We start from the raw sequence: 26603 nt of genomic DNA, 5'->3' as shown, positions 1-26603 counted from the left end.
ATGGCACTTTTCTGCATTTATAATTCCAATGACCGTGCCAGCAAAGCCCCAAACCATAACAGAGCCTTTAGACCCTCTCTGTTGTAACTCTCTCCTGAGCTCCTCTGTGCATACTGACCTCACTTTCTCCTTCGTTCCTTCCTTAAGAATAACTTCTTGAAAACCATCCTTTCACTGAGGCCATTTCTGATGAGGCTTCAGTAAGCAGATGGAGAAAGTGAAGGGCCAGACTTTTTAGATTCATAAAGACATGACTTTCAGTTACTGTTCATCTGCCCATTTTGTCCTTCACTTGCTCGGTTTCCTCAGATTTTTAAGAATAAACTGCACATCACGTTTTAGCTAACTCTTTTGTGGGAATCACCTTCAAAATATGCCTGTAAAATCGTTATCTTTGTCATTTTTTTGTTGATTCAACTAAAAATATAGAAACAAATAGTGTGTTTTTTTTCCAACAGGCCTCTAGTAATAAATACATTTAAGATACAATGTAAAATTGGTCCCCGATTTGTGGGGATAGGTTAATTGAAAAATCTAAATTGCCCATAGGTGTGAATGCGGGAGTGAATGTGAGTGTGAATGGTTGTCTGTCCCTGTGTTGGCCCTGCGACAGACTGGCAACCTGTCCAGGGTGTACCCCACCTCTCGCCCTATGACTGCTGGGATAGGCTCCAGCGCCCCCCGCAACACTGAGAAGGATAAGCGGAAGCGAATGGATGGATGGAAAATTGGTTCTTTGTATTCTCTTATGTGTGGACACAACACTGGTTCATCCCTTTAGTTAGGTGCCTTTTTTAGTCTTGAATCATTCACAGGTCAGTGTAAAGTGGCTTAATAAAAGAAATTTCTGTAAATGGTCAGGTACAAGGACTGAATTGAAATGAGAGAAAAAGCAGACAAAGAAAGTACAAAGAAAAACTTTCAAAAGCCGGAGAACTGTTAGTAAAAACTGATTAAAAAGAGTAACAAGAGTCTGGCTCCTTGGAAGGAAAACATAAAGAAATGAGGGGTAGCTCATTTTGCACATTAGTATAAAAAAACATTATGCTCGAAACAAAAAGTTGCCTTAATTCACTTTACTATTTGTACACTAAAATGGAAGTGTATATTAATTGTGGATCATGGGAAAATTCACAAGCACCCACTCAGCAGCCAAGAGTCATTGGAGGGACTTCCAAGCTTGGGAACCAAGAGCATATAAGACAACCAAGGCACACAGGCAGTGCTCATGTCTCTTTGAACTGTAACATTAAAAAAAATTGTGGGAGATCTACACCTGATCTGCCCTGTGTTGATTAAACAATAATAATTAAATTGGTCACCGAAAGCCAAGAGCTGCCGCTCCACGAACTGCTTATTTACAGAGTCATCAACCTCTGGACAATTTCATCATGGGAAATAAACAGCCAGGGTCACGTCCTTCACTGGTGAAATACGTCAACTCCTCTGTGAGGTACCACGTTAATAAAACATTCTGGCACAGAGACATAAAACTCAAATATTAGGTGCAGACTCACACACAAACACCAGCACTGTTTAGTCTAGTGGTGGCTCCAGTTAAACAATTTCAAACCACTGCAAAATAATAGGGAAAGGAGCTTGGGGTGAAATTTCAGGGCACTTAATTAACAGAATCCAGTTGGGATTTGACATAATTTGGATTCTTGGTTAAATGATAAAAAATTGGAAGTGTGCACACAGTACACAGTAAATAATTTAAAAAATAGAAGAGAAAAAAGCTACAAAAAACTGTCAAACTAAAACCACATGAAAAAAAGTAAAAAGTAGTAGAAAAAACAGAGGAGCAGACAATAAATAAGGACTTGATTTTATGAAACAAAGCTACCTCTAAGCTCGAAATTTCCCCAGTAATTTCTTTTCCCTGTCTCAAAGCTACTCCCTGCACTGTGTTGTAGGTTTTGATGTACGGATAAGGAGATGGATTAGAATAAAAGCTGAACATAATTGCTTGTTGTTGAAATGAATCAGGTCGTTTACTCAAAGGGGAATGACAGCAATCATCGACATGTCGATTTTAAAGCACCTCTTAACTGAGCTGAAGCCTTGCTCCCTGCTCCAAACAAACAGACCTTTAAAAAAATGATGTTTTAACTGTTTTCATCTGGCTGTGACGCCTGTAAAAACCGTGTCCACTAAAGACATTGCGTGTGGGTCTGGAACTCTCACGGGAAATCTAGTAGTTTGTTTGGCAGGAAACAGAAGGTGTAAACAAATGGAAGGCAGGGGAGGATTTACAGCTTCCCGATGCATACATCTCTGGTGGGACAATCCCACCTTCTCTGCCATGGCTCATTCTGACAGGCCGCAAAGAGGCAGTCATAGAGACTAACCTGCTGTGCCTGTGAGTGCTGCGATGTACTGCTGAGCTTGTGTTATACAATGCAGAGGTAAAATGTACTAAAACTGCAGAATTACCTTCCATGCAGTAAATTCGGCCGAGGAAAAACATATGGCTAGCTGGAAACAGCTGGTAGTGGATTTGTGCCAGCTATAAAAGTTGAAATAAATATCCAGAGCAGCCTTTTAATTTGTGTAACATTTATTTTTGGGGGAATTCCTCAGGTTAAAAAGTAAGCCATTACCTAGTTCAGTTGGCCATAGCAGTAATTGGCTTTGAAGCAATTTAGGAATCTTAATTGTTCCCTTCTTTCCTCAGGTACAACTGCATTAATTCTTTGTGGCATAGATTTAGCAAGGTGCTGGGAACATTCCTCAGAGAGTTTGCTCCATATTTGAACAATAAATCAGAAGTTTCTGAAGTGCTAATATTATTATATACATATACAACAACCATGCTGCATTCAAAATCCCTTAAATCACTTTTCTTCCAGATTTTGATGCTTGTTTTGAACTTCAGCAGTTCATCTTGACCTGTCTACAAGCCTAAATGCATTGAACTGCTGCTGTTTGTTTAGTTGATTTGATATTTGTTTTAATGACCAGCTGATGAAGTGTACCCATCTATTTATGAACCACTCTTTCTGTAGAAAGATAAATAATCATTTATCAAACATAAGTATACTGTAACATTTCTATTACACATTTTAGGGGAGCTCAAGGAAACTGATGACTTCAGTTGCAAAGGGAAGTATTTACATCAGGAAACTAACATAACGAATTATGTAAAGGTATCCAAACAGAGTACAACTTTAACCCTTTAAGACCTACCATAGAACTAAGTCCGCCAGAACTTATATTATATTTTTTTCCCATGCTGTAGTGCCATTTTTGGGAGCATTTCAAGTTACTATACATCAATACAACCATTATAGCCCAAATTTTAATGATATGTATGCATTAAGTGCATAGTAATTACATAAATTGCAAAAAAGTGCAATAAACTACAAAAAAATTGAAAATTGTTTTTGTTTTTTTAACATATATTTCTAGTTAGAGAAATTTAAGAGGTTTATCCCTCAAAACTGTAAATACAAAAAAGTTGCAAAAAATAGTTTCCCACCACAGGAAATTTATTTTGAGTGTCTTCATAGTTTTTTTCTGAAATACACCAATTTTTATATACTGCAGGAAAAACGAAAAATAATTTTTATAATGCAAAAAAACAGCATATGCATCAAAATAAACTATTTCCAGCAGTGCAATATGAGTTCTAAGCATCCCAGAAACGACACAGAAAGTCATAAAGTAGAATATAACTTTTAAAAACACCAGTATAGGCTTATAAGGCCCTGAAGGTAAAACCAGGCCATTACCTGCCCGGTTTCGAACTATCGCATGTCCGCAGGTAATGGCGGACATGCGATAGTTCGCGCTGACGTCTATTCCAACGTAGGAAGTATTACAAACAGCTGATCGGATTGGCAAAGCGTGTTTCTGGATTATTGTGTTTTTGTTGCTGCAAATGCTTTGTATGCAATTTTTGCAAAGCCATATGTGGAAGGAAACCGTGACCTAGGGTTAGGGTTAGCTGATGGCATAAGATGTAAGTACAACTTTTCCGGTTTCGTATGCAACAAAAAAAAAAAATTGCGCTAACTACTGGGATTTAAAAATAGTTACGCAAAACGGAGCGTGCCTGCTCCAACTGGCTTTAAAGGGTTAATTTAGTTTAACTTTTCATCTAATACCATATTTTGTTTCTTTACAAACATATTATATTCACAGAAGATATAACGTCTTACTTATATTTTTCCAGCAGGTCTGGATTATTGGAAGTCTCAAATATAAAGCAAAATGCTAATGCTAAACAACATGACAACATGCTTTGTGTTTCACATAAAATTAGTATGCAACCACTGATGCGTTTAGTGTTTTATTGTAGGCTCTCTTGACAATAGAGGCAACCTACAATAAAATAGTAGATATGAGAAATGTATTACTGTAGCTTAATAAAATCCTAATTCATCTACATCCTGACAGTTTCCCCTCAAGGAGAAGTGCAGTGGTTATACTGTAAAAAAAAATCTATGATAATTATGTAGCAATATTGGTTTTATCGCTACAGGATGTATCCCAACCACATGCTGCTTTCTATAAATCGAATGCCTTGCTGCTGTACGGTGAAGGGCACAGTAGAAGCATATAGTCATGGAGAATCCAGAACAACCAATGAAAGAGTCAGCCTGTATGCCATGTGTTGATATACTATGTAGGAAGCCATGAACTCACATTAATTATTTAAACACTGATGTGACATACATACCCTACATGCATTTCTACATCCCTGTTTTATTGTCAATTTTATTCTAAACTGTAAAGTTTGCATCATTATTTTCCATCAGTGTATCACTTTTAAAGCTCAGCTGAAACGGTCACCAGTGTTCAAACTCAATAAATCAATTTTGCTGCAAAGTTGTTAGCATGCATCTTTTATACGTATTACCCTTTAATCCAGCCTGATGTATTTGGTTTTCCTGGAAAAGAAAAAGCAAAGAATCACAGCTAAGCTTTCAGAAACTACAGGCTATTTGGGCATGCTGATGATTTGAGCTCATTCTGACATACTCCCAGAGACAATGTTAACAGGCTGATAATTAGCAAGTGTTTAGCATGTCGCTAATTAGAGCTGAATACAAAGTACAAACAAAGCTGATGGGAAAGCCGAAGCAGAAAACATACACGCACTGGTCCCTTTGTTAGGTACACCTGTTCAACTGCTCATTAATGCAATATTCTAATCAGCCAATCACATTAAATCAACTTAGTGCATTTAGGGATGTAGACACAGTCAAGACAATCAGAATCAGAATCAGAATACTTTATTGATCCCTGGGGGAAATTATTTTTTGTTACAGTGCTCCATTTTAAACCAACATTAAGACAAGACAGACAATACGCTAACTAAGAATAGTACAATATATACATATATATACATACATACATACATAAGTCACTTATAAATAAATAGTTGGAAAAGAAACATGTGTAGTTGTAGCAGCAAACAGTGTGTTAAGTGGATGCGTTGTACAGGGAGATGGCCACAGGCAGGAATGATTTCCTGTGTCGTTCAGTGGTGCTTTTCGGTAATCTCAGTCTCTCACTGAACGAGCTCCTGTGACTGACCAACATGTCATGGAGTGGGTGGGAGGTGTTATCCAACATTGTCTTTATCTTGGACAGCATCCGCCTCTCCGACACCACCTTGAGGGAGTCCAGCTCCATCCCCACAACATTGCTGGCCTTACGGATCAGTTTATTAAGTCTGTTGGCATCTGCGACCCTCAGCCTGCTCCCCCAGCATGCAACAGCATAGAGGATCGCACTGGCCACCACAGACTCATAGAAAATCCTCAGCATTTTCTGGCAGATGTTGAAGGACCTCAGTCGCCTCAAAAAATAGAGACGACTCTGGCCCTTCCTGTAAAGTGCTGTGGTGTTTTTAGCCCAGTCCAGTTTATTGTCAATGTGTACTCCAAGGTATTTATAGTCCTCCACAATGTCAACACTGACCCCCTGGATTGAAACAGGGGTCAAGTGTTTCCTGGTCTTCCTGAAGTCCACGATCAGTTCCTTGGTCTTTGCCACGTTGAGCTGCAGATGATTCTGCTCACACCACGTGACAAAGGAGTCGACCACAGCCCGGTACTCTGTCTCATCATCCCTGCTGATGCATCCAACCACCGCAGAGTCATCAGAAAACTTCTGAAGATGGCAGGTCTCTGTGCAGTGGCTGAAGTCTGTGGTGTAGAGGGTGATAAGGAAGGGGGAGAGGACAGTCCCCTGTGGTGCCCCTGTGTTGCTAATCACCTTGTCAGACACACACTGTGGGAGACGTACATATTGTGGTCTTCCTGTCAGGTAATCAACAATCCAGGACACCAGAGAAGCATCCACCTGCATCGCTGCTAACTTATCACCCAGGAGGGTCGGCCTGATGGTGTTGAAAGCACTGGAAAAGTCAAAAAACATGACCCTCACAGTGCTCGCCGGCTGGTCCAGATGGGTGTAGACACGATTGAGCAGGTAGATGATGGCGTCCTCTGTTCCGAGACGAGGCTGATAAGCGAACTGAAGGGGATCCAGATGTGGTCTTACTATGGGTCGCAGCTGGTCCAGGATGAGCCTTTCCAGGGTCTTCATGATGTGGGAGGTCAGTGCCACGGGCCTATAATCCTGGGGGCCACTGGGACGAGGCGTCTTTGGTACAGGGACGAGGCATGATGTCTTCCACATCACCGGGACCCTCTGCAGACTCAGACTCAGCATAAACAGTTTATGAAAGACTCCACACAGCTGGGGGGCACAGGCAGCTGACATTCAAACTGAGCATCAGAATGGGGAAGAAAATGTGATATAATTGGCTTTGAAGATAGGCTGATTTATGCATTTTAAAAAATACTGATCTACTGAAAATTTCCCATACAGCCATTTTAAGGGGAATGGTCTGAAAAAAAAATATCCAGAGTTTTATGGGTGGAAATGCCTTGTTGGTGTTAGAAGAGAATAACCAGTCATCTTCAAGCTGATGAGAAGACATCATAAACTCACATAACCGCTCATTGCAACCAAGGTATGCAGAAGAGAATCTCTGAAAACACAATACGTCGAACCTTGAAGCAAATGGGCTAAAGCAGGAAACCACACCAGGTGGCACTCCTGTCAGCTAAGAACACAAAGCTGAGGCTAACTTCACACTTTTGAACAAGGGAAGATTGAAAAACATGCCCAGTCTGATAAGACTCAATTTCTGCTGTAACATTCAGATGGTCGGGTCAGAATTTATTGTAGAAAACATCATATTATTAATCCTGCCTTCTATCAACAGTTCAGGCTGCTGGTGGGACACTTAGGGTTTAAATGCCACAGCCTGTGTTGTTGCTGCCCATGTCCATCCCCACAGTGTACATATATATGAGTGGAATTTTAGAATAAAGGCACAATGTATGATGCACTCTCAAGTGGAGAAAACGAATGTTGGAAGCTTCTAAAAGTCATACGGTAATGCAGAGAAGGATGGAGCACTTTTCTACCTTTTTACAAAGGATTACCAGGCTTGGGAAAACATGGTGTCCCTCTCACTTGATCAGTTCACTAAAGCCAAACATCTGTCTTTCAGGTCACCTGCTGGGCTTTAGGCTTTAACATGCCTCTTGTTTTAGTCCCCATTGGCACTAGAAAAAAGAAGGGAAAGCTCAGTACAACCTATGCTTAACCCTCTGTGGGGAACAATATCTTGCAAGTCCCCATTTCTGATCCTGGCATCCATCCTCTTGAAACTGTATCGTACACAAACATCTCTGTCCTGATTGTGCACTAAAGATTGAAGAAGTGCAAAATCCATCCCATATTCTTTTTTGAAGTGTATTAATAAAATAATGCAACATTTTCACTATTGCTAATCGTGCCCGTAGGAAATCATGAAGAATGTATTTCAGATTTGGCAAGGATTCATATGTTCAATTTTCATTTGGATCAACAATGATGTCATTTTTAAATTTGATCTTGCACGTGCTGGTTAACTGAACAGTGCACATGCAGCACAGCACAGGGCTCTGCTAAAAGCAGACTGGAAGTGCAGTTTGGTAGGGCATTAGGCCTGTCATAATTGCATCCACTGTCCGAGGTCGCAGAAGGCCAGCAAGTATTGCTCTGAATGTGTATTACTGATGAAACCATGTGGAATGAGAGGAGCCCATTACAGCAAGACCCAGACAAGAGTGAAAAATGAAATGGCTTTTCAAAAACTGGGCCGCTGTAACATTTTGCCGGCATATAGCAGTGGAGTAACTGTGTCAGGTGTAGCGGTGGTGGGGGGAAGTGGTGAGGAAGTGGGTGGCTCAACAGGCTCAGGAAAGATGGAATGATATGAGAGCAAGGTGTAATTTCCTGGGAGTCCCCCAGAGAATCTTGGCCTCTGGATGGGAATTGTCACAAATTGTAAATGCACTGTCTCTCTCTCTCCTTCACACACTCACACCCCGACACAACCAGATTTCTACTTTGCACTTTTTTTTTTTTTTTTAGTGGTAGTAATTGGCTCCAGCAGCAGCCACAGATGCTGGTTGGGAGAAATGGGGCAAATAAAACAAATCTAATTGCAAATAAGTTACCTGGTGAGTTCAGTTAGATATTCTCCTTCAGGGCTTCCACGGAAGAAAAAATAAGACATGGGGGTAAAAAGCTACACCTGCTGTGATACACCCAGTGCTGCACCTGCCACACCTGTTGGGTTAATTGGATTTTGTGATATTTGCAGGGAACACATTGTTGAATCGGATCATCTACATTACCCAGTTATTTTTTTAATTTCCAAATTATTTTCCAAGCCTGAAGAGGGCAGACGTGCCTTCTTTTAAACACGGAGGGTGGCAGAGTCTTTATTAAATCCTCAGTGTCTTTCCTGCATGTGACTGCAGAGATTTGTCAATTTATACAATATGTATTATAAAATAGAACCAGTGTCACGATGACGGAGATATATGATGAACTTGTTTCCTTTTCCCAGCTCTATGAAAAAAAAACAAAAAAACAACAGCTATACAATTTGTCATAACTTATTTAGAAAATTGAACACGTGTAGCTCTGCACCAAAGCCACATAAACCTATGCATAACTGCATCGTCCCGGGCTCGGCAAACACGCTTCTATCAGATCCATTAGTTCCACCAATGTAACAGTGACAATAGCATGATAACTGCCCAGCAGGCAACAGCAATCAGGCGAAATAGAAGTGTATTTCTCTGCGATGTAAGCTATAAAATGCATCCATCCAAAGAAGTCTATGTGTGTGTGTGTGTGTGTAGACAAAAGGCAACACTGTGGCACATGGCTGGAGAGCAAAGAAAACACCTGTCTCTTATCTTTATGATGCCGCAGCCCCAGTGCTACACACGAGGCTTTTACTACAGTCGCAGTTCCTCTCCGCTGCATCCTTTTATTTTCTGTTCAGAAAACTATTTCACATCACTGAGGAGGAATTTTGGCTTACTTTTCTTTGCAGAACTGTTTTAATTCAGCCACAGTGGAGGATTTTAGTTTTTGGTCTGTCCAGAGGTGGACTTGCCAATGTGTTTTTTCAGATCAAAATCTTGCTGCATAGTCTAAGTGTTCTTGAGCAATAGGGGATGAACTGATGGCTGGACACATTCCTTCAGGATTTTCTGGTTGAGAGCAGAATTCCCAAAAATCCTGGGGATCATCAGGATGTTTTTTTGGTAAATGCAAGATGAGCCTTTGCGTTATTTTGGATCATTTGTGGTTCGACTCTCCTATGGATGCCATTTTTGCCCAGTCTCTTTATTATTGTTGAATCATGAACTTTGACCTTGACTGAGGCAAGTGAGGCCTGCAGTACCTCAGACGTTGTTCTGGGTTATTTTATGACCTCCTGGATGAGTCATAGTTCATTTCACGAGAATGCTACGGGAACAGAAAAGTCACATTCATACTGGGATCGACTTTGCGGCTTAGAAATGTACCACTGGAAGCAAACCATTTCTAGGATGCACTGCTAAGGAACTACCGATTTTGCTGATGACAACAATTTAAGAAGTCAAGTGGCCATTTCAGGAAATCCTACTGGGTCTTTCAATAAAAACTTGCTGGAAACAGCAGAAACAGGAAATGACCATCATCAAAGAAAAACCCTCCCTTAACTTATGAAATGGTCTTTTTATAGTGCAATTCTCCTACAGTAATACGACAAGAATAAACCATTTTCCTACTGTAATCACATTTATGTATTGTTAAATCCAGCGGCGGGGGTAGATGGATGTCATTACTCTGTGGTCACCAGCTCCATCGCTCTCACTATAATAGTCCATAAAATTCTAGTGCAATCATCTCTCTTAGTACAGTAATGTTGCAACGTCTTTGATAAACAATGGTATGACTCACATGAGATGATACGTGTTGGGGTTGTGATGCAAGATCGTCTTGTCTCGGACTAAATAATAGCACCGGATGCCACTCTGTACTCCCTTTCATAGTGGGAATGAAAATGAATCAGGGCAAAAGATAAAAGCCTGACAAGCACCACAGTCAATCCCTCAGTTTAACAGCCAGAGAATTCACTACTGAACAAATGAAAGCGGGCTGCTGGGAAGAGGGGAATAGCATTATTGTGAAAAGGGATGACATTGTGTGAGCGGTTTGTGCATCTTTGTTGCCACTCGCACTTCCTCATTCACAAAGGGAAACAAAAAGGAGTCAGGCATGTGCTGAGAGAATAGGGGCTTTGAGCACGCAGAGCCATCTTCAGATTTGACTGAAAAAAAACCCCACCCTGGGTCTCTGAGGTCTGCTGCCCCCCTGCTCTGAGTGGAGTCATTCTATTATTCACTGCAACTCAGTGAGTGTGTACAGATCTGCTTGGCAGTGATGCAGTGACTTATAATCAGTAAGTAAGTCTAGCATCAGCATTTCACAAAGACGTGTTGCTGTCTCTTGGGCTGCTGACCTAATCGCTGGAGCTAGCAATGAGAGGAATAATCCATCAATGTGACATCATCTATTCCCCTTTGCCCAACACCTTCACCACAAACCTCTTACACACACCTACAGGAGTGGACATCAAGGAACAGTGACACCAAGATACGTGATCTGAACCAATTTTCAAGGTCAGAACGTGCAAAAGATTTCTGCTGAGGTATAACGTTCTTTTCCTCTAATCAGGGCGCCACCTGTTTAAAAATCTCATCACAGACCCCCCCATATGGAGGAGACCCCTGAATGACTCACCTGCCCACACAGAACACAGCCTTGAACACAGATCTAATCAGGAGATATACCCATCATTGATTTTCAGCTATGAAATTTTAAGCAGGATTGAAGTGGTCTGAGGTGAGGAACCAGGAGAAAAGAAAAGAAATGGGATGAAGGGCTCATGCAAGGAAATGAGAAAGATGCGCATGACGATGCAAGATCCACGACTCCCCGTCATCTGCATATGCTCAGGGCTCAGGTAGGAGCAGCCAGGATTGAAAAGTGACTTAAAGACAGCAAAAACTATGAAAGCATTTTTCTTTAATCATCCTGTGCCTTAAAAATTTCACCTTTTCTTAAAAGTAGAGGCCATGATGGATTTATATTATATTTTCTTAATTGGACTAAATGTTCTTGGTTTTAGCTTTGCTCTTCAACTTCAGATTCCTGATTTCCTTTGTGACTGAAACTGCAGTTAAATGAGATAAAACCCACCATGTGACACTATGGCGTGGGTGTGAATATTGATCTGTGTTAACGCTGTTTTAAGTCGCCAACCTGCGTCCTGTAACAGCTAGGATTGGCTCCAGCCTCCCCGTGACCCTAAGTTGAGAAAATTAATCAATAACAAAACAAGCACCAGTTAATTATTATTATTAGTATTATTTTTATGTGCATAAAATCTTCAACTCGAGCTCATTAATGCCCCGTGACTGTCGCTGGTCTCAGCACGTCTTTGAGACAACAGAGGGATTAATGGACAGTCAGCCTGGCTGCTGATATTAAGTTCAAACAGAGACGATGGGATTCATCCCTCAAGGGACTTCCTAATGATGGACATTAAAAATAATTAACAAAGACAAAGCAGTCCTGCTTGAAATCAGCCCTCCTTAAATGCATGTTACTCTGTGAACTGCACTGAAGCTGGTCAGGTTTGATTATCACAAGATATGTTTAACATTATTAACCGATTTTAAGGATGTTGTGGGCACTGCGTGTTATTCAGCGTGGATTGCTGAAGCATGATTTACCATTCTTAAGAGGTTGCATATTCTTTTAATAAGTTTACTTCGTTACTTCACTTAAGTAGCATTTTCAGGTATCTGTACTTTACTTGAGTATTTGTTTTTTCTGACTTTTACTTCCTACAGTTTAACACAAATATCTGTACTCTCTACTGTTTGGGTTAACAGTATCATCTTTTATACTCGGGAGGTGCAGTCGGTGGAGGTTGTGGAAGAGGACAAAGGATGAAAGGAGTGACAGCTTTTTAAGTGGCAGGTAATTTCAAATTCAACGTTTCTATCAGCTCAACAAACATCAGCAAACACACAAACTGTTCATGTGCAGTTTGTCGCCCAGTGTGTTGCTAGCTAAAGGCCGAGCTGCTGAATTCACAGGGAGAGAAAAGAAAGAGAGCTGACTTCACTCAGAGATGAAGAAAGATGTAAGAAAAGACAGGACGGGCTTTTGTATATGATGGATTTTGATAAGTTTTGTGCTATTATATTGTGAAACATCCTGCAAAGTGTAGCAGTGATGAAACTGCATTTAAGCTGCTGATTTGTAAATTAACTCACTTCGTACTGTCTAGTATAAAGACAGTAGAAACAGTGCAGTTTGTGAAACTGTGAACATCTTGTTGAATTCAGTTGTGTAAATCCACAAAGAACAGCAGGTCATCTGATCACAGCATTTACATAAAGAACATCTACTGCAGCTGTTAGTGTTTTCCTCACACTGAGGGTTCCCCTACTTACTGAATCCCATTTAAACCCCTGACTGTGCTCATTTTACTATTTAGTTGTGTCAGCAAAGTCACCCTCTGCAATAAAGACAACAGAAAACAGTTGGTTTTAAAATGACCTTTGACTGCTTATGTCCACTATAACAGATTCAAACTAAGTACATTCACTAGAATTTAAATTTAAATTCAAACAATATTTGTGATCTCATGTACTAATATTTTGTATTATATTAATATAGCACAATGTTCAGTTACCTTTGAACAAAAATGGAGAGTAGAACCGACCTTCAAAAAGCTACTTTTTACTTTCTTACTTTGAGTACATTTCAGAGCCTGTACTTTTTCACTTTTACTTGAGTAAAAAGGTTCCTTCAGTACTTCAACTTTTACTGGACTATTTTTAACAGGTATCTGTACTTCTGCTTAATTAAAGAAAGTATGTACTTTTGCCACCTCTGGTTAAATCACAGATTTCATTGTAATTTACTCTAATAATATATAACACAGTATTTGGTCTTTTGCAAACTTATTTTTTTTACTTGGTTTTAACCCAGTGTCATTCAAAAACAGATGGTTGACCAAGTCTCTGGATTCTCTTTTTCTAGTATCATAATGTACATCTTCTAACCAAAATGGCACTTGTGTCTCACCAGCATCATAAATAATATATTACATGGAGGATTAGACGATAAACACATCTATTATGACTAAAACAGTCACTGATTGTGTTCTTATTCAATCATCTTCTGGGTTTAGGATCTAATAGATTTCTTAAATCATGTCTAAACAAAATCCTTAGTATCCTTATCAATAGCTTGTTGTTGGAATAAAACCTGGCTATTGTATTTTTACAAAGAAGATGGGCTCACAGAAGTGGTTTGTGTGACTCTCACAATATAAAATTTATAGGCCTTTGGAGAGTGTTATTCACAGTTACATATCCAGTGGACAGCAGCTTCATATTTCCTTTAAGCCTCTTTTCAGATCCCACACTGTGTATGAATGTCAGAGACATCAGTCTGCCTGACTCTGGGGAGGAGTGGGACGCTGCCAGAGGTGCAGCACATCTCTGGTTAAGTTTCGTACCAGAGACGGAAAGAGGGAACAAGCAGGGGGCGGAAACCAGAGAGGGCTCCTTTTCCTCCTCCGGGTCCCAAAAGAAAGGATGTATTGGCACACAAGCTGTAGACCCCCTCAGATAATTAAAAGTGAGGTATAAATCAGTGTGTAAGCAGTAATCACACAGGCTCCTGCCAGCTCCCCACAACGATCATAAATCTGAAGGAAAACAAAGCTTCAGCACTAACAAAGGCTCTGTAATCCCCATTGATTTGGGGTTGGATATGCATTTCATAGAAACCACATTGCCCCTCTATTGTTGAAATAACACATGCGTAGCACTTGGGTCATTTTTTAAATGGCTTTAAATGGATCAAGGAGGAAGTAAACGCTCTTGTACATAAGTACAGAGAATCTGAACTCTTAATTTCCTTGGTTTGTATTAAATACATTTCTTGAAGAGGGGAAAAAAAGAGAAGAAATGACTTCACTTTGTATTTTTGACACGAACAGGAAAAGCCAAATGAAGACAGTGTTAGTCATCCTTGGTGTGAGGATGGAGGGGTGACTGCAGAACAACCCATCAGGCATATATTGATTTGTAAAAAAAATGTGAAAAGTGTGAAAAATGAAAAGAAGTTATTGATCCTCACTGAAGTCATGCTGATTAAAGCTTGAATGGAGAAGGAGGTCAATAATGGTGGACCAGTGAATGTATCCTGATAAGGTCAGAAAGAGGTTTAACAACAACAACAACACTACAATCACTAATTTAATCAAATTTGCTTGACTACCATTAATATTTCTAACAACAACTGAATTTCTATAAGTTAACATCCCTTAGAGTGATTTCAAAAGACGAACAATAATGTCGTGATCAAATAAACCGAGTCTAACGTTTCTTTGTTCTTTGATTTTACCTGTTACTGAAAGAGAGTCAGTGACTAGGACCTCCAGCATCAGGATCAAAGCCAGTCTCATGTGTTGATCTGTCAACTGTAAAACACTATGCCTGAGGACTTATGCAGCTTATAGGGAAGAAATGACTCCCTCCTCCCTCTGTCACGCAATGAAATCAAGATGAAAAGCTTAGCACCTTGAAATCTCATGCAACGAGAGGCAGGAGTTACAGGCGAAATCTGGTGAGAGTTACTAACTGGAAAACAAGACAGAGTCTCAACGTGATGAAAAATAATTAAAAGCCTGTTTTAATAAGCTGGCTGTTTTGGTGTCTGGGATGTAAAACAAGTAATTGGATCCATTACTTTATAAACCACATAACATAACCTCAAGCATTAAGCAAAGCTGGGTATTATTACAGATAAACACACAAAAACACACAAAAACCTTCACATCTAAAACCACTTGGCAATAAAGCAGAGACGGATTATAGCACATTTGAGCTATCAGAACAAACATGTTTGTACTTATCCCTTTGCTAATCTACATGGATCAAAGCTTGTTACTGAGATTACCTGCTAATCAGGAAAAAAAAAGCTCAAGTGGAGCCAACAGACAATGATTTTATCCAGTGGTGTGTGTTCAAGACCTCATGTGATCAATAAGGCAGTAAGCGCACATTTAAATCACAGCGGCCTCTGTTCTTGGGTAAACACCCAAGTGAATGGGAAGAACAACAATAGTAAAGTCAGTGTTTTCTCAGTCAGGCCGACGATTTTAAACAATAATGACTTTTTAATGTGGACCTGTGATTACACTGTCACTGTGAAATATGGGTCTTCTTGACTGCATTGGAAATGAGAGTCTAAACGTGAATTACTACTCCAGCATAGATTACGGCAGTGCACCAGGTAAGGCAATCTTCATAAATTCAAATCTAATCTTAACAGAGCCAGCAGTGTCAGCCCTCCAGAGAAGGACTTTACCGAGGGGGACGTGTGGCCGGAGGAGACAATGCCAGCGCTCAGTCTCTAAGTAGGTAAGCTACAAGAAGGGACCAAGTTTGAGATTTTTTCTGAAGGGATCAAGATAAGGAAACTCTCAGAAAGGATGTATAGAAAAAAAAAGTGATTTTAGGGCTAGAAATCCTTGACCTTCTGTTTCTGTATTATTTTCTTGCTGTGATGAACGGCAGACAATGAAAGAGACGACTTAATGAACAAATGTGAGTCAGGTCTCAGTATTTGTCATGAATGTGTTTTCAGTAATTGTCCAGAATTATTTGTTGTTCCTTTTTGTCCAGGATATGTGTCAATCATAATTCTTTTCCACATTAAGCAGTGACACAGCGGTGACAAATCACAGGGATGTGTGGTGAAGCAAAGCAGTGGCGTCTGTCAGCACTTTGTCAGGGGCTGCAGCTCTGGTTTATCTATTCCCTGCCTGCGACTACAAGTGATCACAGTTTGATGGCTCAAGCCATGCTGCTCACAGGGATATTTCTTATTCAAGTAACAATGCTGTCATTGACGTTTTGCAGCCTGTGGGGCACCGCAGTTATGATAGCGCAGTTCTTATTAGCAGCAGACCCGTTGACAGGATTCCTTTCATTAAGTCGACAGCATCGATATCTCAGCACATATGTGAAGACCAGCGCTATGGTTTCCAACACTTTTCTCCTCAGCTTTAATTCTTAATATCCACTTTAGGTTTAGCTCTAAAAGGAAAGCACTCTTTAGGCAGCAGGCTTTGTACTTTCTTTCTGAGAATGTGGAATCTAAGCGAGTCCCTGTTTATGGTATAAATGTTGCTAATAATGGGAGTTTAAAGGCTGATTGCAACATTACAATCATTATAAAGGACCTATTTGACATGTAGAAGCTGACTTATTTTCTAAGGTTCTTGGAAGGATTTCCACTTTGGCTCTTCCTGCTAATCGAATATGAATTCATGCATGCCTTCCCCTAAGAAGGTGTATCTATTACAAATTACCCTTTGCTCCACTGATACATCATGCATTAACCTTTGCCAGCTGACAAGTCATTAACTGGCCTTGTTAACTGAGATGCATCGGCAGTGTGAGTTGCATTTAGCAACCTTCAAATTCCAATATAACTTTAAATCCTCGAGGGCCTTTTTCATTGGCTCCAGCAGGTACTGGACACAGAAGAAATGAAAACAGTTGGTGGATTTTTGGTTGCCCCTGGTCAAAGAAAAGCATATATTTCTAAACCCCCTCACCCCATGACACCGACACAGTAAAAGGTCAAAGCCCCCGAGCGTGCCACTGAGCTGGCAGAGGATAGTGCAGCACCAGCTTTCATGCCTCACCGCTCCCCTACCATGTCCTCTCCAAGCAAACAAATACATTTGCATGTCATTCCCACCATGCAGATGAGCAGGAAATCACAAAGGAGTTCTTACAATGGTGAATTACTGCATTATAGTGTGTTTGTGTGTTTTCTTTTGTATACTTCTGTAAATGTAAGACAAAAGGATATTAGAAAGAGATTAAAATAGGTGAGTGAATCAGGGGGTTTTCTTTCTCTCTTTTTACACATTCACTGCATGGAACTGCACCCAAAGTGCTCCCTCTTTCCATGTTAAGGTATATTGGAGGAAAGCATTTTGAGAATAGGGAATAAAAAGCAGCTGAGCGAAAATGCATCTCGCTTGACTCCCTCAAGCCCTCGCATGTCGCCATTATCCTTCTTGTGTATGATCCTCTGATGCCTCATATGCTCTGGAAAAGTGCTTCTCTCATTAAAAAACAATGTGATATCTCCAATTTCTAATTAAATAGGACATTATCTCAAAGACAAGCTGGAGTGGAATGAGGCCCTTAAACGAGTTATGAAAAGACTAGCTGCTCATTGCCTAATCATGCTTATGTGTATCTCAATGGTGTCTACGCACTTGGCTGATACTCAGGAATAAAGCGGGGTTATTACACAGCTTATCTATCCAACAGAATGGTTTTGTTTTCTCAAGATCTATTAGTAATTTGAGAAGTGTTTCTTTGCAGAAGATAAAGCCCATGTGGTTTGTGGCATTTGATGGAAAATGAGCCACGGTATAAATAGGCCTTTGTGTTGTTTTTTTTCGCTGCTCCTCAAATGATTTTCTGCTTTACACGGTTTCAAAAATGAACAAGTGTATTTTTGACACAGCTCATCCTTCAGATGTATAGAATTAATGAGTGGCAGGGGAAAAAAATAGCCTGTCACCTTAACTTAAAGAGTGCAAATCAAAAAGAAAAAACTTTTAGCAAAGCAGCCAAGAGGTGAACACTTCACTATGAGGAAATACAGCACAAAGTACATCAAAAATCAGCTGAAAGCAAAAGCCAGGTTTGCTCTGGGTTCTCCTCCACATCCTCTGCCGTCCTCATCTATTAAAAATTCAAATTTTATTTGTCACAAACACAGTCATACACAGTACGATATGCAGTGAAATGCTTATTATTGATTTAATCTTTGCAAAAGAGTATAAACGTCTGTGTCAGTCAGTCCGCACTGGCATCTCAATGATGTCATTTGTTTCCAGCAAACAACCTGCTGTTTTCCGGGAGCAGGTGGCATTTACTAGTTTTCCAGGACAGTGCTCTAACACACTGCGGAAGGAGCATCCTGTTGCCACTGCATCTGCCCTGCTGACAGCGTGAGCAGCTCACTGGCCCGAATATTTTTCTCGGACACTAAGTGTTTCACTGTCAGCTCGCATCACATGCATGCTACATGATGACCATTCCACTGTGTGTGTGTGTGTGTGTGTGAGCATGTTACTGAGCACAAAAGGTCAGTAGCAATGGATTAAATCATAATCTTAAAAAGACCAATTGGAAAGCACAGGTACAACAGTGACGTGCATGATATTTATCACTTGCTTCAACATTTTAACAGGTATCCTTTAGATGTATTTCATGAGATATATATATATGAGTATACACAACATACCATAAAAAGCTCCTCTGATATGGTTTAGTGATGTGAGGGAAGCAAGTGTAACCCCTTCACCAACATTAAATGCTCTATAAAAAGAATAACTACCCTAAAAGGCACCTTTCCTGTCGCTGTGCCACGGAGCCACGATGGCACTGCAATTCCTGGCCAGCGTGCCATTCATGAAATGATGACAAGGACACAGCCCAAATGACCAGCACCAGGGCTGTCTGAACCTGATAAAGACACATAATTGCGCAGCCTCATTTATCTCTCAGGGTCAGTCCCATCTCTACCCGATAGGAACTTTCATGCTCGAAAACTGAGTTCAATTTCAGATAACATTGTCTCCAGCATTTCATTCAGCTGCTCGCTTACTGTAGATGTGTACTGCAATGAACCTGAGAAATAATGTGCTAAATGACGTAGGGCTTTTACGCTGTCACACCGGCTAACATCCTGAAAGATCAGGAAAGCTCAGCAATGTCATCGACTCCGGTATTACTCCTCCTGGTTTCATTTGTTATCTGTGTAAAAGCAAATCACTGTTATTGCTGTATTATGGGCTACGTGTGCATCACTTTAATTTAAATGAATGAATACACACAGCCTTCTTGTGTAAACACCATCGTTACAAAGACTCAGATTCATAGCAGCTATAAAAGGACAGCAGTAACTAGAAGCACTTGCAGTTTAAAGTTTAACACAAGGAAAGGATGCAGCGCCTACGGCTCTGTAACAGAAAAATCCTCGTCTTATGATATAGAAAGAAGCCAGCATTCTTTCAGAGACACAAATTCTGAGTGAGGAACTGCACTAAACCACAGTGAAAGAAAGGTTGACCCAGGTGTGACTCAGAGTGAAGGTGCGATCTAATTTTGGCCTTCATGACAAATGTACAGCGGTGGTTTATTCAGAATACATCTGTTTAAATTTCATTAAGGCTGAAAATTATAAATAATAAAGGATGTTACCACAGTAAGGCGAATGCCAGCACAGGCAGCTGTAGTAGGCAGTGGTCTATTAAGCCTCACTACATCAAACTCCAGTCACTGACCTCTTGACTGTGTGTTGGTGCCTTCTGAGTAGGAATGGGAATCAAGAACCGGTTCCCAATAGTCCCAATTCCTTGGATTCGTTAGTCTGCCTCCCTCTTATTGGTTCTTGCGATCAGCTGATTTCAGTTCGTGTGTCGGAGGAGGAAAATAGTGGCGTTGTCTGTATTTGTAAAGACATTAGTTTTATTTTTGCACAAAATGACGAAAGCGCGATAGTAAAGTGGAGACTGCTCTAGGATAGAAACAGCTGTATTATACTGCTAACACAAATTCGGCTTTTTGCAGCACCTGCACAACAACAAGACAGCATGCTAATGCTAAGCTAGCCAAGCACCCAGAGTTATGTTTAACTTGGCTAAATAAAGTGAGACGTCATTTGCAGTGAAGTCAGCCGCTGGTGAACTACGACAGGTAACAAAGTGACGAGCAGTCTGGCTACAATCTCCGTTTCTACCTGTTCATGTTTCTACCTGTAGAATCGCGTCGCTTTAAAGTCTCTTTGTGCGACTTTTTATTCTTTGATTTGTGTTGTCGCCTTTGTGCCCATACCTAAATCCTAAGAGAAAGATATGCGTGTCCTCATTAGGTTTGGGATTTGGGTTGGTGTGTGGGGCTAGCCTCAGGTTTATATTTTTAATTGGTAATTATGAGATGGTGTGTTTCAGATCATTTTACAGATTAACATGAAAGTAACAAAACGAGGAGTGTAATGAATTTCGTTTTCCTGGGTGTAGTTAAGTAACTACTGCATTACTTTTAAGAAAAGTGTGTAATATGTGTAAAAACTTTTTTTGCTTAACCCTTTTTGAGTAATGACCCCAACACTGATCACAACAAAGAGGGGAAATCCTCCAACATGCATACATATTTGACCACATAGCATGTAATTAATTAGCATGAATGTAATGTCTTTAGTAGGCTGCTTAGAGATGGTGGTGACTCTCAAAGTGGAGCCAATGAGAATCCGATAACGGAATTGGAATCAATTCCCATCCCTACTTCTGAAGCACTTTTAATTGATATATATTAAATATATATATATATATATATATATTAGGGGTGCAACGATACACAAAATTCACGGTTCGGTTCGGTTCGATACTTTGGTGTCACGGTTCGATATTTTTTCGATACAAAAAAAATGTTCATGCCTTTTTAATTTGTCATTTATTAAAATTATAAATATATATTTTAACTCAAAAGTACAGTTTTTAAATTTAACCCTAACCCTTGTGCGCGTTTTTTATTTTGACAGCGAATGCGCACCTGCGGACCACTTATGTGCAGCCCTGGTTATTTAGCTCGTCATATTGCAGCCACAGAAATTCTTTTGTCCATGAAACCATAAAGCTGCACTTTCTTTTTGCCTTATAGTCTGATTTGTCATAACTTCTCCGTTTTGCGGTAAGCTTTTCTTTGGCTGTCACTTCTTCACCCTGACCTGTCTTATTTGGCTCAGCAGAACTAAAATATATATCCTGCTGCTTTTACACAGGGACTCACACAATGCTCAGCGATGCTCTGCGCGATCAACCTCTCACATGTTTAAGCTGCGGAAGATTTCACTTGTCATGTTTGCATAGTAAGCTAACGATTAATAAGACGATGTCAGAGGAATTGGTGCACAAATTATCATCACTCACAGATCAGTGCTTTCGCTCTCTATACACCGTTCGCACGATTGCAAAGTGAAAGCAAAAAAACAAGCGCAAATTCAAACGCGATTTCAATATGTCACATATTGACAGTGGCTCACCGATGCCAATGACATAATTACCCAGCTACATTTCTGAAAGAATGCAAAAGCATTGACATATATTTTTCCTTCCTACAATAGCCCGACGGGCAGGGTAGCCCGTCTGAAAAAAATCGCTAGCCCCAGGACGTCGGGCTAGCGATTTTGCGAGCCCTGTATCTGATTGAGGAATCACTCATCTTTGGAAAAGAGAGTTTATTACAGAGAAATGTCTCTTTCCAAAATAAAAGCTATACTATCCGCTTCTTCTGGGCTATATTCTCAGCAGCATAAGGAGAATCACGTGCTAACAGCTGTCTAAATGACTCGGCTAAAGTTAGTAGCATGCTTGTTGTTTTTGTCTTTGCACTAGGATGATGTCGGCGTAAATGTGCAGTCATATTCGTTGTGTTCCCACTAGTGCTTTCAGGTTAATCTCGTTGAAATGACCTTAACGCCACAACACGGCAAATCTCCGTTAACGAGCTACCGCCGATCGCCCCGTGCATGGGGCTAGACGGCCAACACGTTAACGAGCTAACTGCGCTAACACACTAGTTCCCACCCATGTAATTAAGCAGTGCGTGGCACATCCAACATACTGTTTTACTTTAGTCCATGACTCGCTTACCTTCAGGGTCATACGTCACATGAAAACCAAAATAATTCCAAACGCCAGATCTGAATGAGAGTGGGGGAGGTCCATGTTGCAAGGAGAGCTTAACTTCTGTCTTGCTAGCTTGCCCTGCGCTCTTCCTTCTGACTATGCTGTCTGTGTTGAGCGCTCAGTGGATCTGCGCTCGACAGTGCAGCCTAGGCGGAGTAGTCGAACGCAGATTCACTGAGCGCTCAACACAGACAGCATCGTCAGAAGGAAAGTTGATAAAATAAATTACAAATGTTGTATTGTTCATACATATGCGTACCGAACCGAAAGCACTGTATCGAACGGTTCAATATCGATACGAATATCGTTGCACCCCTAATATATATATATATATATATATATATATATATATATGTGTGTGTGTGTGTGTGTGTGTGTGTACATCAGACCATAAATAATATGTCCGTACCTATAAAACATCCATACAGTTCACTTTGGCGCACACACACACACACACACACACACACACACACACACACACACACAAACACTTTCAAATCTTAGCCAAGACTTTAAATTGACATAATAGTTTTCCTAGCCCCATAACCCAACCCTATCAATGAGAAGTGACCCTTACCCTAAACACAACCCTATCCCTAAAACCACTTTTTGAGCTTCAAAAATGCTTTCACATTTGTGAGGACCAGCGTTTGGTCCCCACAGATGACTGCCTGTCTTCACAAGTATAGTAGCATGCCAATTTCTAGTCCTCACAAAGATGTTTAAACAAGTCCCCCCCCCCTCCCCACACACACACACACACACACACACGTACACACACACACTGGCAGTTGCCAAAATAACAGGGTCAAGGCTTCAAAATATGATTTCACTAACCAGTTTTTTAAGGTAGGCAGGCTATAATTTTTGACGTATGACTTTTACATGACTGAAAGTCATCTTATAGATGAGAAATAATTAGTATATCTAGTTTGGTCTTTAGCTGCTTTGTTTTTTTGTTTTTAATATACTCAGCAGTGCTCTAATTGAGAAACAATAATAAGAACATATATTGTACTGACTGAGAACAGACATTGGTAGACAAAGGGTAGCAGGCCTCAAACTACGGTGGCCCTGAGAAGCCAAACGGACTGCAACTTAAGAAAACACCAGCAATAAGAACAATGCTGCAAAAGCACACAAAACACAACGGAAATAGGAAAAATGACAACGGAAATAGGAAAAAAAAAAAAGATGAATCCAAAAGCACACAGGAAGTGTTTCTGGGGAGACAATAACCTGACGGACCAGTTGCAGTTTCTGAGGAAAGAAAAGATGAGAGGTAAGTATGTTAGCCTAACTATTAGCCTAAAAAACCGTCATCAGTATTATATGAATCGTGATAAAACACACCTACCATGTTTTGGGTTCCTGCAACTGGTCCGTCGGGTTATTGTCTCCCCAGAAACACTTCCCTTGTGCTTTTGGAAATCTCTTTTTTCCTATTTCCGTTGTTGTTTTCGTATTTCCGTTGTGTTTTGTGTGCTTTTGCAGCGTTTTTCTTATTGCTGGTATTTTCTTAAGTTGCAGTCCGTTTGGCCTCTCAGGGCCACCGTATCAAACAACTTTAAAAGGTGTCACAACACCTGCTACAGAATCTGGAGAACTGGTGCCAGAGGAACAACCTCCTTCTAAACGTCAGTAAGACAAAGGAGCTGATAGTGGACTTCAGCACTAAGCAGGAGAGGAACTACCAGACCCCCGTCATCAACGAGTGCCCAGTGGAGAGAGTGGACAGCTTCAAATACCTCGGAGTTCACATCACGCAGGACCTGTCATGGTCCTGTCACATCAACACCGTGGTGAAAAAGTCTCTACCACCTCAGACGCTTGAGAGACTTCCAACTGCCCTCCAAGGTGCTCAGGAACTTTTACTCGTGCACCATAGAGAGCATCCTGACAGGAAACATCTTAACCTGGTTCGGGAACAGCACCATGCAGGACAGACGAGCTCTACAGAGGGTTGTGCGGTCAGCTGAGCGCACCATCCGCTCCGAGCTCCCTGACCTGCACTCAATCTACAGCAGGCGGTGCTGGACCAAGGCCAGGAAGATCGTGAAGGACCTCAGCCATCCCAACAACAGACTGTTCTCTCTGTTGAGGTCAGGAAAGCGATTCCGCTCCCTGAAGACCAACACAGAGAGACTGAGGAGGCCTGCAAGTTATAGAATGCTGCTGAACATATCCATGATCAGATGAGCTTAAGTGGCTCTTTAAATGCCATACATTTAGAGTGTGCACTACAGACTAGTAAACTGGCGGTTAATGTTAGCACATAGGCACCGCTGCATAATATTTTAATAAACCTTTTCTATGAAACTGCTGTTGTCTTTTAAAAATGTTTCGAACATTCAGATTTAGCAATGGGAATCCTTTAAAATAATGTAGAACATGCATGGAAGCAATATATTGATACGTTGTTCCCAGGTAGTAACTTCTAAGTTTCAAAATCATGACCCACATCGTAAATTTCTCCAAAGCTGCAATTTATATTCATAGACCTTTAAAATGTCAGTTACACCTCAGGAGGCAGATATTCAAGTCTTATGAAGTCTCAGGGTTCAGGATCCCTTTACAGGTTTTATTTGACAAAGGGATTATTGTAAAAATACAACTTAGAAGGAACAGCTGCCTAAAGTCAGGTTTAAACCTAATTTCTAAGACACACAGCTAAAATTTGGAGTCTTAAACAGTGTTAATATAATATCATGATGTCTGGTGACTTCACGAACCACGATCAGCTCATCAGCAAATTGAAATGAACACAGTGAGAGTAAAATTATATACAACTCTGGCAAAAAGAGAATACAATCAAACTAAAAATGCACTCTCTGCATCACCAGTTGTCAGTTGATAAAATGTACATTAAAGAATCACCAAATAAAATTAAAAAGTAGTATTAAAAAGGTAATATATCTCTTTATTTCATTATTGAAAAGGCATTTTGGAATTGTCTGAAATAATGTATCAAATAAATAGAACATAAAAGATATTTTAACTGTTTAATGAAATTTTACTCCATTTAATTGAATTATGTAATTTAGCGTGTGACAGGCAGGATTAAGACCCAGATGCAGGACTCATGGGACAAGAAATGAACTCAAAACAACTTTAATACTGGAGAATTTCAAAATAAAAAAAAAAGGCAAAACAAGGCAGGGCTGAAGCCAAGAATTCAAAACTAATAAGCTAGGGGGAAAACATGTAACAAGGGTGCATAGCATTGAGGGAAGCTGTGACAAGGGGAAGAGTCCGATGACAGTTAAGCTGGGCTTACACTGTGCCATTTTTGGCCCATTTTGAGCCGATTTTTCAGTCGTGCGACCGTTTTGGTGATCGGCCCGATTCTGGCCTTCATCGTGCGTCGTGCATCGTGTAGTATACATGGGGTAACGAGAAGCGATTAACACCTCACGACCAGCTCCCGATCATCAATCGCTTGGTCGGGGGATTTCAAACCTGTTTGAAATCCTCACGTCCGTCGTGAGGGTGTCACTGGAGCTGCTCACACTGCGCACGCGAAACACATAAATGTCGGTGAAAAAGACGGAGCAGCACGGCAGTGCAGCGTGTGATCTGGACACAAGCGATGGAGGCCCAACTTGTAGAACTTTGGAAAGCTCATCCGAGCCTTTTCGATGTGGCCTCACAAAATGATCACGACCACAACAACCGTGAAAATAGTTGGATTTACATGCTGCTCAATCACAGCTGCCTGATCATGTTTTTCATTAGCAATTTAGCAAAGTTGATGGTGGTGGTGTGTCTGTGTGAGTGAAAGACAGAGAGGGAGAGCGAGCGACAGATTTTCTGTTAACTTCATTTTTATGGACGCACAGTGTGAGCACTCAGGTCGCATCAGAGCATCGGGCCGTATAGTGTGAGACAGGAGAGGGGGAACAGGATGGACCAAAAACGATAGATCTGTAGACGCAGAACACAATCCCTTCACAAAACCCAAAAGAAATCATGGAACCCATAAGAAAACTCCGAACCCGTTTCTCCACCTTAATTTAGAGTTTTTTCTCAGTTACTCTGTAAGAGCTGCTCTCAGCTCCCAGCTTTGTAAACATTATCAGAAAAGTTTAGCAGCCCGTAGGAAAAAAACCTAATGATTAGTGACAGACTCACTGGCAAACTTTTGGGTTGTACAGCTGTTGTAGTGACACTTTTGCGCCTGCTGATGCAGCACTTTTGACTGCATTGCAATCCAACTCAACAACTCGTATCTGTCCACTAATGACATGAAATGAAACAAAACAGGGATTATACTTCACATAAACAGGAAGCTCTTCGTACACCATCAATTATGCAACAAAGCTATTCTCCTGAAAACGCATCAACACACCGGAATTTCCTTCAAGTGGTGGTG

The 26603-nt window shown here is 40.6% G+C and overlaps 1 protein-coding gene and 1 long non-coding RNA gene across 5 annotated transcripts in view; one reads left to right on the top strand and one right to left on the bottom strand.

Annotated features, from left to right (window-relative positions):
- cUnh14orf180 (chromosome Un C14orf180 homolog) overlaps positions 1-22525 on the bottom strand; it is a 41006-nt gene extending 18481 nt beyond the window's left edge. For 2 of the 4 annotated variants that reach the window (XM_082516923.1, XM_082516924.1), the window contains exon 1: positions 22196-22525. The gene's annotated coding sequence lies outside the window, so the exon portion shown is untranslated. Of the gene's footprint in view, positions 1-19828; positions 19925-22195 lie in introns of those variants that run through there. The other 2 variants (XM_082516921.1, XM_082516922.1) reach the window with 2 other exon arrangements.
- Positions 20194-26603, top strand: part of LOC309695920 — a 28920-nt gene continuing 22510 nt past the window's right edge. The window contains exon 1 of the long non-coding RNA XR_014273259.1: positions 20194-20240. This is a non-coding gene — a long non-coding RNA (uncharacterized lncRNA). The remainder of the gene's footprint in view (positions 20241-26603) is intronic.

The sequence above is a fragment of the Aulonocara stuartgranti genome (assembly GCF_965226115.1).
Source record: "Aulonocara stuartgranti genome assembly, chromosome: 19".
Lineage (NCBI taxonomy): Eukaryota > Metazoa > Chordata > Actinopteri > Cichliformes > Cichlidae > Aulonocara > Aulonocara stuartgranti.
Note: the sequence above shows the minus strand (reverse complement) of the source record. Positions and strands in the feature narration are given on the sequence as shown.